At 34.4% G+C, this 11,417-nt stretch overlaps 1 protein-coding gene across 1 annotated transcript in view; it reads left to right on the forward strand.

The window, feature by feature from the left end:
* Window positions 1–11,417, forward strand: part of LOC149797894 (arginine--tRNA ligase, cytoplasmic-like) — a 207,604-nt gene that overhangs the window by 59,338 nt on the left and 136,849 nt on the right. The gene's annotated exons all lie outside the window — the stretch shown is intronic.

Consider the following 11,417-nt stretch of genomic DNA (forward strand, 5'->3'; position numbering starts at 1 on the left):
ATTCAGTCATCTTTGTGAGGGTTGTTTAGTGTAGCATTGAACTTTGATTGGTAGGATGATATTAAAGAGAGTCCACAAGGTATAAAAGACATGCAGGGCAAATCGATATAAAGATATTGGGTTAATAAAATTTGGCTTGTAGGAAAATCATGTTGCAGATGGAGTTGATTGAATTTTAGATTGCGGACTTGGAGAAGTACATTCTAAAGTCTGTTCGATAATTCAGCTCTTTTAAACTAAATAATTGACTGTCAAGTGGAAACTATTGCAGTTTATTGATCCATTCAGATTTGCCTGTTTTTCTTGCCCATCCATGTCTGTGTGTGTGTGTGTGAGAGAGAGAGACCTGTAAAATGTATATTTGTCGTCTCCTGGTCTCTGATTACCAATCTTTCAATGAACCGTTAAGTCTTGAAATAGCTTTTGCAGTGTGCAGCATAAAGAGAAGGATCAAAATACTCGATGCACTTGGCAGGTTCCAATTCAAACAATATAGACTCTGATCTGCTATTGCATAATGCACCAGAAATTATGTTTGTTCTTCTGATTACTTCTGAAGAAAAAGTCACACAGTTCATATAGGCTTTCAGTACTGACTATTTTTAATTTTGTTGAATTTTGATTACACCTAACTTTAAAAGATGATTATTCAGTATATTTTGATCCTCACACATTCATATTCCATCGAAATTCATTAACTAGACACTGTTGGGACCAAAACCTTTTGCTGTGTTAAAGAGGTGGCCAGTGTACATGTACATATGTTTGATTGGACAGGACTCCTAATTACCATTCTATATTATTGGTAGGCTTGATTGGACAGAGCTCCTAATTTACTGGTCTATATTATTGGACAGAACTCCCAGTTTCATATTATTGGACAGAACTCCCAGTTTCATATTATTGGACAGAACTCCCAGTTTCATATTATTGGACTGAGCTACCAATTGCAGTTCAATATTTGGTGTCAGCTGACTCAAAAAATTTAAAACACAGGAGTCACGATGATATTTGTAGGAGACAGTGCAGGTGGTTGACACTGTGTCAGGTTAATGCAGTACCTTTTTTCCTAGGGTAGTAGTAAAGCATACATGACTGTCAATGATGTAGACTCAGATCTGTCAGTGCTGGTCTGTGCAGTTCACTTCAGATTATCAGGAGTAATCAGAAATGATTAAGTGTAGTTTTTTGTTAAAGCAAGTTGAATGTAGTTCAGCAATTGACACCAAGTCTGGGGCCTCAGGTGACTGAGTGGTTGAAAGCACTCACTTTTTCCTATTACTGCCATCTCACCTTAGTCCATGTGGGTTTGAGTCTTGGGTTTGGCTAATGTGGGTATGTTAGAAAGGTTGCTTCCTGTGGGCCAGTCATTCTTACTTGGGTTTTCCCAGGTTCTTCATCCACCAGTTATACTGTCTGCCATGTATATATATCATGTGCTGGAAAATGGCGTTAATCCCAAAACAAGGACACCAAGTCCTCATTAAAATTCACAAGCACAGTGACCTGTAGAATAGAATCATAGCTTACTTTCGTGTTAACAAGTTAGATTGTTAGGCTTTGTCTCAGTGGCTATGCAGTTTGGTATAGATTTTAAAAAATACGTAAGCATGCATGCATGCCCTAACAAAAAAAATGCTTGAGCAAGCATGCATGCCAAATCGATATGAAGGTAGTTTACAATTAAACTTGCAAGAATATGATATTGCATTTGAAATTCAGCATAGGAGATGATTGTACATTAAATTAGAGGCTACTTTGAAATTATTGGCATCTGCTCATGACGATAATATGTGGTGCCTAATTTCAATTAACTTACATGACTTCTAGCTGAATGCACTCATCTCATCTCATATCATCCAATTGTGCCCATTTTCTTCTAGCTCTGTTTTATCGAGGTTGTAGAAACTTTCATTTCGAGTCATTTTGTCGAAAATTAGTTGGTTCATGGTCATTTCACATCTCATTAAAGTAATATCTGGGATGGAATTGTCCCTGGGCAATATACGATAAATCTCTTATTTTGTTTAGATTTTATGTGGGGTTTAAAATATTAGTTTTGGGGATTTTTAGATATTTCTTGGTGTGGTGTGGGTTATTTACTCTAAATGGGATATCTGCAGAATTGTAAACTTACAGTGCCAGTGTTTATGTAGATTAAGTTTCTCCATTTACTGACAAGCTTGAAAATAATGTATACATGCTCATATTTGTGGAGTTTTATTTTGATAAAAGATGGCTTCTCAGCCTAGCAGGTACATCCCCAATTCAACCATAGCTTCAAACTGTTTATTACTTCCTTACAGAAAATAGTTACATACAGAAATTGAATCTAATCGCTTATGCCACCGGAATGGTGTAATGAAAGTTGTTCTTCTCTGACTTATGTGACCATCTTGAAACTCTTGTTATTGCTACTCCTCTTGAATATGTTGTTGTTGTTGTTGTAGGATTTAACGCCATTTTTCAGCACACGATAGGCTATACATGGCGGCCACCATTAATGGTGGATCTTGAATATGTAGTTACATAAACATGGGGTTTAACTTAAACTTTTATACTTGGTCCAAACTACAAGTGTTACTGATCTAATGTCTTTTGATGTGGCAGCCATCTTGAAAACTGTCTTGTTAGACTTCTGGAAAGAAAGTAATAGTGATATGCGGTTTCCAGCATAAGAATTTTGAAGATATCTAGTTGATTGTTGGTGAATATGGTACGCCACACACTTCCACTATGGCTGTCAAAATCAGCATATTCAAAATCTTGTCACTAATTCATATTACCATGGGAGTTTTGTTAAAAGTCTTCTAACAATATCTTGTTAGACCTAAAGAAAAACTGCTAATTTTGCATCCAGTATGACTGACACAGTGGCTGATTTGAAAATATGAACACTCAAACATATCAGATATGGTTTCAGTAATCACCATTTAGAAAGAAGAATTGGTCTTTTAAATTCCTGGACATTTTGTTTGGACATTAATCCATTCAAAAGTATCCTCTTTTATGTACTTTGGATATGGAGTCGTGCAACTTTTTTGTGAATAAATCTTGTTCCATAAAATACAAAAATACAATGATACTATATAAAATATAACTAAAGACCGCTCTGGTGGCCTAGTGATTAGAGCGTTGTCCTCGGATGGGGGGAGATCATGGGTTTGATCCATGGCTGATTCATACGAAAGACTTATAAAAAAGGATACTAACAACTGCCTTGCTTGGTGCTCATCATTAAGAGGTTAGTGTTAGGACTGGTTGGACTGGTGTCAGGATAATGTGACTGGGTGGACATCATGCTATGTCACTATTAACTGCCACACTGCAGACATCGTACTGATATGACTGAAACATTGTTAAACCTACATTAAAAATCCAAATCACACACACTTTACCAGTTAAGAACTAATAAACATCATATTCAGACCTACAGCATGGTACATGCATTGCTGTTATTATCAGTATACCTTTACTCATGATCTGCTTAAAATGGAAAGTTTATTTTTTAAAAACAATGACTTCTGCATAATTTCCAAAAATTTCTGCAAAAGTATTCAAAAATCTGGATTTGAGAAAAATATATAAAATGTTTTAAAACTCTCTGATCCAGGGTAAAATTCCATTGAATCCTCTGTGAGCACCAATCAAGATATCCCATTTTAGTCACCTTGATATATATTTAATGATTCAATCAACAGTTTGTTTTTATAACGACAAACGCTTGGATGTTGTTGTTGTTGTTGTTGTTCTAGGGTTTAACGCCATTTTTCAGCACAAGATAGGCTATACATGGCGGCCAGTATAACTGGTGGAGGAAGAACCCTGGAAAACCCAGGGAAGAACCACCAACCCACAAGAAGCTACTGGCAGGCTTTCCCACGTACCCACGCTAGCCGTGCAGATAATGAACTTTACTACAATGTCAGTTATGCATATAAGTAAATAAAGTACAGTATTATAAAAAGTAAATCTGTATTTATACGAAATCTCTTTCTCTCTTGATTAAGTTTTAAAAATCAGTCTTTTAAACTTCTTCCATCCATCCTTCCTTCTGCATGTTCTGGACTCAGTGTAGTCATATTTTTCATACAAAACCAGAAAGTTGCTCAAGGAAATGTACTCAAGTATTAATATGGCTTCCTCTTATTGTCTGTCTTTATATCTGCTACTGAGAGTCATATTCCGATGTTAGGTGCATATGGGGTTTCTGATATTACAGGAAAGGAAAAATGTGTATTGATTCTTGGGATAAGTCTGTCATCTTGTGTTGACAGATAATGAGGCACACCGTGGTACAACTTTCTTCCATTTTGAAGATGTAAAATATTAGGTATTCAAAGAAAAATACATTCTAGCTGTAAGATTCAATATGAATTTTGATCTTGTCAGAAATGTTCTAGGAATAAAAGTACATGATTTATATATATATATATATATATATATATATATATATATATATATATATATATATATATATATATATATATGATGAAAGGTGATTTATAATTCAGACTAGAATTTCATAAAGGTTAATTAAGTACATTAGATGACAGTGATATCTGTATTTTACTCTCAATGCCCAACACACACATGCATGTATGTATGTATGTAACTGCTATTTACATATATAAAGTATATTTGTCTGTTGTTGTTGTTGTTTTTCTAGGGTTTAACGCCATTTTTCATATTTGTCTGTCTTCAGCTCTTTGTTTAGTGGTCTTTTGTTGAGTCTTTTAGTTTTGAAATAGCTTTGCTGTGTGCATCATGAAGAAAAGGATCAATTTTGAGTGAGGATCCAATTCAGACAACATAGACTCAACTCTGTTGTTGATAATACATCAGCAGATCTGGGTCTGTGATGTTTGTTCTTCTGATTACTTATAAAGTACAAGTCACACAATTTATATGGGCATTCAGTACTGACTTCGCTAGTGATGGGTTTCATTTTGTAGAATCTGATATACGCCTAACTTTAAAAGATGATAATTCACTTTATTTTGTTCCTTGCACATCCATGTTCCTTGGAAGGTCTTTAAATACATACCCAGAGAGAGAGATATGGCATATCTATCTCCTGGGTTATTTTGCTGATGTGACATGGATACAGTATACATATTCCTTTGGGCAAATAGTAATGATAAGTCTGTATTTTCAATGATTTGGGATTAATAAACAAGAGAGAATGTTGAATTTTGTTTTTAAAAATTATTACAAAAATAAATTCTGATTCAGTTTGCAGTGTATTGCCCAATATCATTACCTTTCATTGCTGGAGTAATTTGATCATCAGTACAACAGCGTTATTAGTTTGAAAATCGTAGTCTTTCTCTTCAGATTGAGTTTATTGGATCATATTCCTTCCAGCCGCAATGTAAAAAGTACAGATATGGCTGCCTGTTTCTATAATAAAACTCATTAAAAAAACAAATGCCAGGAAATTACAAGTAACAAAATTTGCTGCTTTGACAAAAAAACTCCTGAATATAATTTTTTTATATATCATATTGTTTTACATGTGTATGATCCAGTCCCATGCAATTAGACTCAGTTATTGCATAACAGGCAGATTGGGTTCTTCACCATTTGTTCCATGCTCTTGTATTTTTAAATGAAACCATGTAGAAACAGAAATTATGGAAAGTACTGTTTACAGCCATGTATGCAGTTACATTTGTCTTCAGTCGTACCAGACTGCAACTTTCACTGAGAATTTAATTGTTTGACCTCATATTTCTACAGAGGTCTAATTTTCCAGCTTTCTGGGAATATTTGCAGTGAGCAAATTAGTCTATGATTACAGTTTAGTTCAATTATTGGAACACATTTGAGGATATATTTCTAATCCATTGCTTGGCCTCAATTTTAAATTTCATGTATTCAAGTTAAAGTAAAATTGATGTGGACCTTTATTGTGCTTATAATTTTTTTACATGTACTGATCATAGAATAGCTAATATGATGGTCTTATACATTGTGCATCTGTCTGTCTGCATTCATTACTTTGTTTTAAACTACTGAGAGGGTTGCTATGAAACAGAACACACATGTTCATCCTGAGGTCTAGTTGTTGGTCCTTAATGAAAATGGCTCCCAAGAACATCCAATATGACCTCTGCAAAATGTTGTTATTGTTACTGATTCTGAACTGACAGATAGTCAGTTAGTCCTATAGAGAGATTCATATAGAGATGGAGTTTTCACTACAAGTATCTTGTTGGAAATGCTGTAGATTACAGACAGACAACATTGCCACCCTTAGCAACATTTTTGAAAATTTTGTTATTGCTGTGTTAGGCCCTACTGATAATGGTTTACATTAAAAATTCTCTTAAATAAAAACAGTATTGATCTGACATCCAACATTTATGCTGTGTCGGCAAGCTTCAAAATCTATTTAATGCTTCTTCTTTCGAGCAGCTGCTTGTATTGATATGGAGTTTGTACTAAATGACTTCTTATGAGATCAAGTCAGTCCAAAATGAAAGTCATGTACTGATCTGGCATCGAACATCATCATGATTTTATGCATCATGAAAAAATGTTATTGATACGTTTCAGTGACTGGTTATTTGGTTTTCAGTTAAGGTCTTCTATGAAATATGCTGGGCCTGAATGAGAATGTCACCAGACTTATGCCCAACATGGCAGCCATCTTGAAAGTCATGTTACAACTGCTTCTTTAGAAAATGTCATATTAACATGGGGTTTACATTAAAATACTTCTTGTAATTCTTGTTGGTTCTAAAGAAAAATTGTGCCAATCAAACCTTTTACATGATGTCCTTTGGCTGCAGTCTGGAAATTTTGTTATTGCATACTCTTCGTGAAAGAATGATCATATGAGTATGGATTTGAACACATCTCACTGTGTAATTGATCTAATTGAAAGGGATGCTGATGCGGCCATCTAAAATGGCATGGTAAAATGTCTTGTTTTCTCCTGCAGGGGGATGGTGTTACTGATTTTACAGATTTGCTGTGAAATTTCATCCTAACATGAACTTGATAGAGTTAGTTGTTGAAAACAATTGGCTGATATTTTTAGGAGTTATTGCCCTGGATTAATTTAAAATTTGCATCCCAGTTATCACTTCTTATTTAATTTAATGAATTTAATCTCAAGTTTCATCTTGAGAGTATCTTAGACTAGTAAACCCACGATCAGGTTTTAACTATTTTTCAGAGTGAAGATCTTGATATCTTGGAAATACTACCAGTCACATTTTTTAAATCATATTTGCATTGTAAGTGTTGACTTTTCAGATCTTGATAAATTAAGGTTTTGCATTTGTTCACTGAGTTTGACCCTCCATCTGTCCATCCACTAGTAATTTAAAAAGAAAGAGCTTCCAATACTCTGGTACAATACTGTGGAACAAGCTTCATCTATGTGTAAAATCTGCTGAAAATATTAGAGTTTTTTAAAAGAGATATCGGGGCCCCGAGTGGCCGAGTGGTCTAAAGCGCTCTTCGTTACGGATCACTGCCATCTCACCTCTATCTGCGGCGGTTCGAGTCTAAGATTCAGCCAATGTGGGCATGTGAGAAAGCTTGCCAGTAGCTTCTCATGGGTCGGTGGTTCTTTCCGGGGTTTTCCGGGTTCTTCCTCCACCATTAATACTGGCCGCCATGTATAGCCTATCGTGCTGAAAAATGGCGTTAAACCCCACAACAACAACAACATAAAAGAGATATCATGAACATGTATGTGTTTCTAATAAAGTCCTCATTATTATTATTATTATTATTATTATTATTATTATTATTACACAATGGAACAAAGAAGATCCTTTTAATATACTTTAAAACAACGACCATCATCATTTTTTTGTTATTGATATTTCCATCAAATTTACCTTGAAGCTTCAAGTTAGCACATTCTTGGAAAATATAAAAATATTTTGACCACAGTTTTGCACTATTTATGGCTAGCAGTGGATGTCAGAAAACTCGAAATACTGAAAATTTGATTTTGATCTTAGAAACCTAAAAAAAAATTTTAAAAGTTAAAGAAAACTTAAATAAAAAGGAACCTAAACATTTGAAAACAAATATAAATGGCTGTATCCCAGCCCCACTGAAAATGCAGTTTTGCACAGTTTTTCATTAGGCTAGCATAGTGTTCTAGAAAGCGTGCAAATTAAAGACATCAGGTCTATTTAATCATTTATTACTTTTCACTATAGCTTTATTTTCATTGATTTTGAAACAATGCATACATTATCAAATTTTCAATGAATATTACGCTTACCATGAAGATAATTTTGTTTTTTTAGTCTTGAACCTCAAGAAAAATATTAAAAGAGAGAGAGAGAGAAAATAAAATCTTGAAAAAACTCAAAATAAAGTATTCCTGTGGCAGACTTAGCACCTATGTACCATGTATAATCGCCTCGAAGTCGAGTCCAACTGCAAACAGTGTGCCAGAAAATCAGGGTCTGTGTCATTTATTCTCCTGATTATTCCTGGCAATGCAGCAGCAGATCTGGGTTGTTGCAGTTTGCAGCTGGAATCAACTTCTGAGTATAAGGTATATCATACACAGAGTTCACACAAATATTATTTGGAGGTGGGGGACAGTGACCATGTTCATTGCAACTTCTGGATGGTGTAGCATTTACCATTTAATTTCATGAAATATAGGTCATTCTTATGCAGTAAATTGAAAGACAACCTTTCATAGTTTATTTCTAATCATTGTTTTGACTGAGACAAAAAAATAGCTTAAGTAATAGAAGTGGAGAAAAAAAGCACAAATTGTTAAGTTGCAAACTTAATACAAAGATAATTTTTGTACAAAAACAAGAAAATGTTGATAGAAAAATGCAAAATGACAGTAGATTTGAAATAAGAAAATATGCACTGCTCAGAAGTGACAAAATCATTGATAACTGAAAGGTTTTTTTATTTGTGTCTCATATTTTTCAAAACATGTTGCTTGAGACCATTTCATATTATTTTATATTTAGTGAAATATCAGGTCATGATATACAGTTACCAAGAGGTCACAGTTTTTAAATTGAACATGTAACTGTAAAAGCTCACAGTTCAGATCTTGCTTTACCTCAGGGCAATTGTTTTTAACCCTAACTTGTAGTGCGGGGTCATATATTTATGGATGACGGCACCTGGCTTTGTATGCCGGAACCATATATTTATGGTCAGACATCACCTAGCTCTGTGTGTGGATACCAGATTTTTATGGCACAGGACAGTGATGTCTACGGATGTCCAATTTAGGCCAATCATTAATCGTGTGCTAATAATAGCTGAGAGACAGCACATGTAATCGCCCCCATAGATCACGGTTCTGCATCATTGTAACAGAACATCAGTAAAACAAATATTACAACAGACTTTTTTTCCCAGTAAAGTCTGTTGTCAGCAGTTGACGTTGACGTAAACAATATGGTGACTGTTAAGTACTTGCAGTCGCATTGCCACTGATCACAGTATATATGTGTGGGATTGTCCAAAGTAGAATAAGGTTTGTGTAGAGGTATAAATAGTAATACGCAGTTTTCCAAATTTGAGAATTAATTTTCAGCATGTGTTGATAATGAAAGTGCTCTGATACTATCACATGTTGATATACAAGTGCTGTGACATGGCTATCTCATTCAGTAAATACTTCAAATTCCACTAAATTGAGATTAAACTAGTAGCCAAGTTTATCAATGAGTCTGTCATGTACAGAACCTTTTATTATATTGGGTGATACATTGTATCATCATGAGTGAGAACTGTACAAGCTGGAAAGGGACCAACTGTTTATTGGAGATGTGTCAGGTTTTGACACTCAGGTATTCTTTACCTTGCCTATCCGATTTTAAAAAAAAAATTTATTTTTTTAAAAGAAAAAGCACAATACTCTTCTTGTGTTATAAAGTTCAGTTAGCTCTCTCTCTCTCTCTCTTAATCTTTCTCTCTTTCTTACTCTCTGTCTCTCACTCTCTCTCAACAATCAAGTTGAAAAGGAAATGTTCAGCAAATTTGACAACTACATGCAGATTCACTTCCAGAACTACTGGTTTCTCATACAGATGATCCAAGATCATACAACTTACCTAATAGGGGAAAGATCATGCATGTTACCTATGGTTTCCATCATTACTTGTATACAATGTACAACTTACCTGATAAAGGAAAGATCATGCATGTTACCTATGGTTCCCATAATTACTTGCATACAATATACAACTTACCTGATAGGGGAAAGATCATGCATGTTACATATGGTTCCCATAATTACTTGTATACAATGCGCAATTTTATTTATTTTGTGTTTTTAATTAGGTTAATATGGTCTTAGTCTATTTTGTCTTTTCTCCATGATCTCAATTAATCTATCCATGGAGAAAAATATTGTTTAAATTTCAAACACTTTTATGGTGGGGACCTGGTGGAGCATTGCCGAAGTTAGAGTTATTCCGATTGAATTTTTTCCTGGAAGTGTATAGTAAATTGATCTATTGATCAGTCATTAGGGGAATGCCTAAAGTGCAACAGCAGTGTGTCATATTGAAACAAAAGATGACTGATTTTTTTGGGAAAGTCAATAAAATGGAAAGATGATCTGTTAAGGACGAAACTGGGGAGGATGAAATATCTGATGATTTGCTGCTAACCAAATGCTGAAAATATAAAGAAATAACTTGCAGGTTGTCTTTTACAGTGGTTTAGGTCTTGCAGAAAACCAGACACATTTATGGAAATATCCTGGGAAGGACATGCATAAATTGTGATTGGGATATGTATCCTGAACTGATTCAGGCTGGCCATAATTACTGTGGTTCTGCCTTTATAAAAACTTAATTGTAAAAAGGATTAGGCTGTTAAAGCAAAACTCAAACTACTCTGAGGAATAACCACAGGCCTTTGAAAATCGATCACTGTAGTAAGAAAATTGTCTGAATATCTGAGTGAAAAAAACCGAAACAAAATCCTACACAGTCAGATATATTCATGAAAAGAATTTATTTTTCATTATTTCTTAAGATATTCCAAAATTGTCTTGCTACGTTGTTAAATTTTCAAAGGTCCTAAAGGTAATATCTGAAACTGTTAACAAGCACAGCTAATAACTTTAGAGATGTGTATATATGTCTTGTCCCATAAATGATTTTCATATGTCGTTGTCCAATAAATGATTGACAGGTTACAAAGGCTTTTTGAAGGGGAGGGATAAGAAACAAAGAAAATTTACCAGCTAAGCAACTATTGGGTGTGCAGATAGCTTGTATTGTCAGAGAATACAAATTCATTACAAATTATTGTTTTAAATATGCCATTTAAATTTTGTCACCAATTAGCTACTGTTCAGTATAGTTTACTCCACACCAGCCCTGAGTCCTGATGATCCCAACCATGAGGTTAAATTGCATGGGATCTCCCTCTCTTATGAAAATTTCTGG

This window comes from Sinohyriopsis cumingii, chromosome 6, assembly GCF_028554795.1.
Source record: "Sinohyriopsis cumingii isolate HCF-2022 chromosome 6, ASM2855479v2, whole genome shotgun sequence".
NCBI classification, from domain to species: domain Eukaryota; kingdom Metazoa; phylum Mollusca; class Bivalvia; order Unionida; family Unionidae; genus Sinohyriopsis; species Sinohyriopsis cumingii.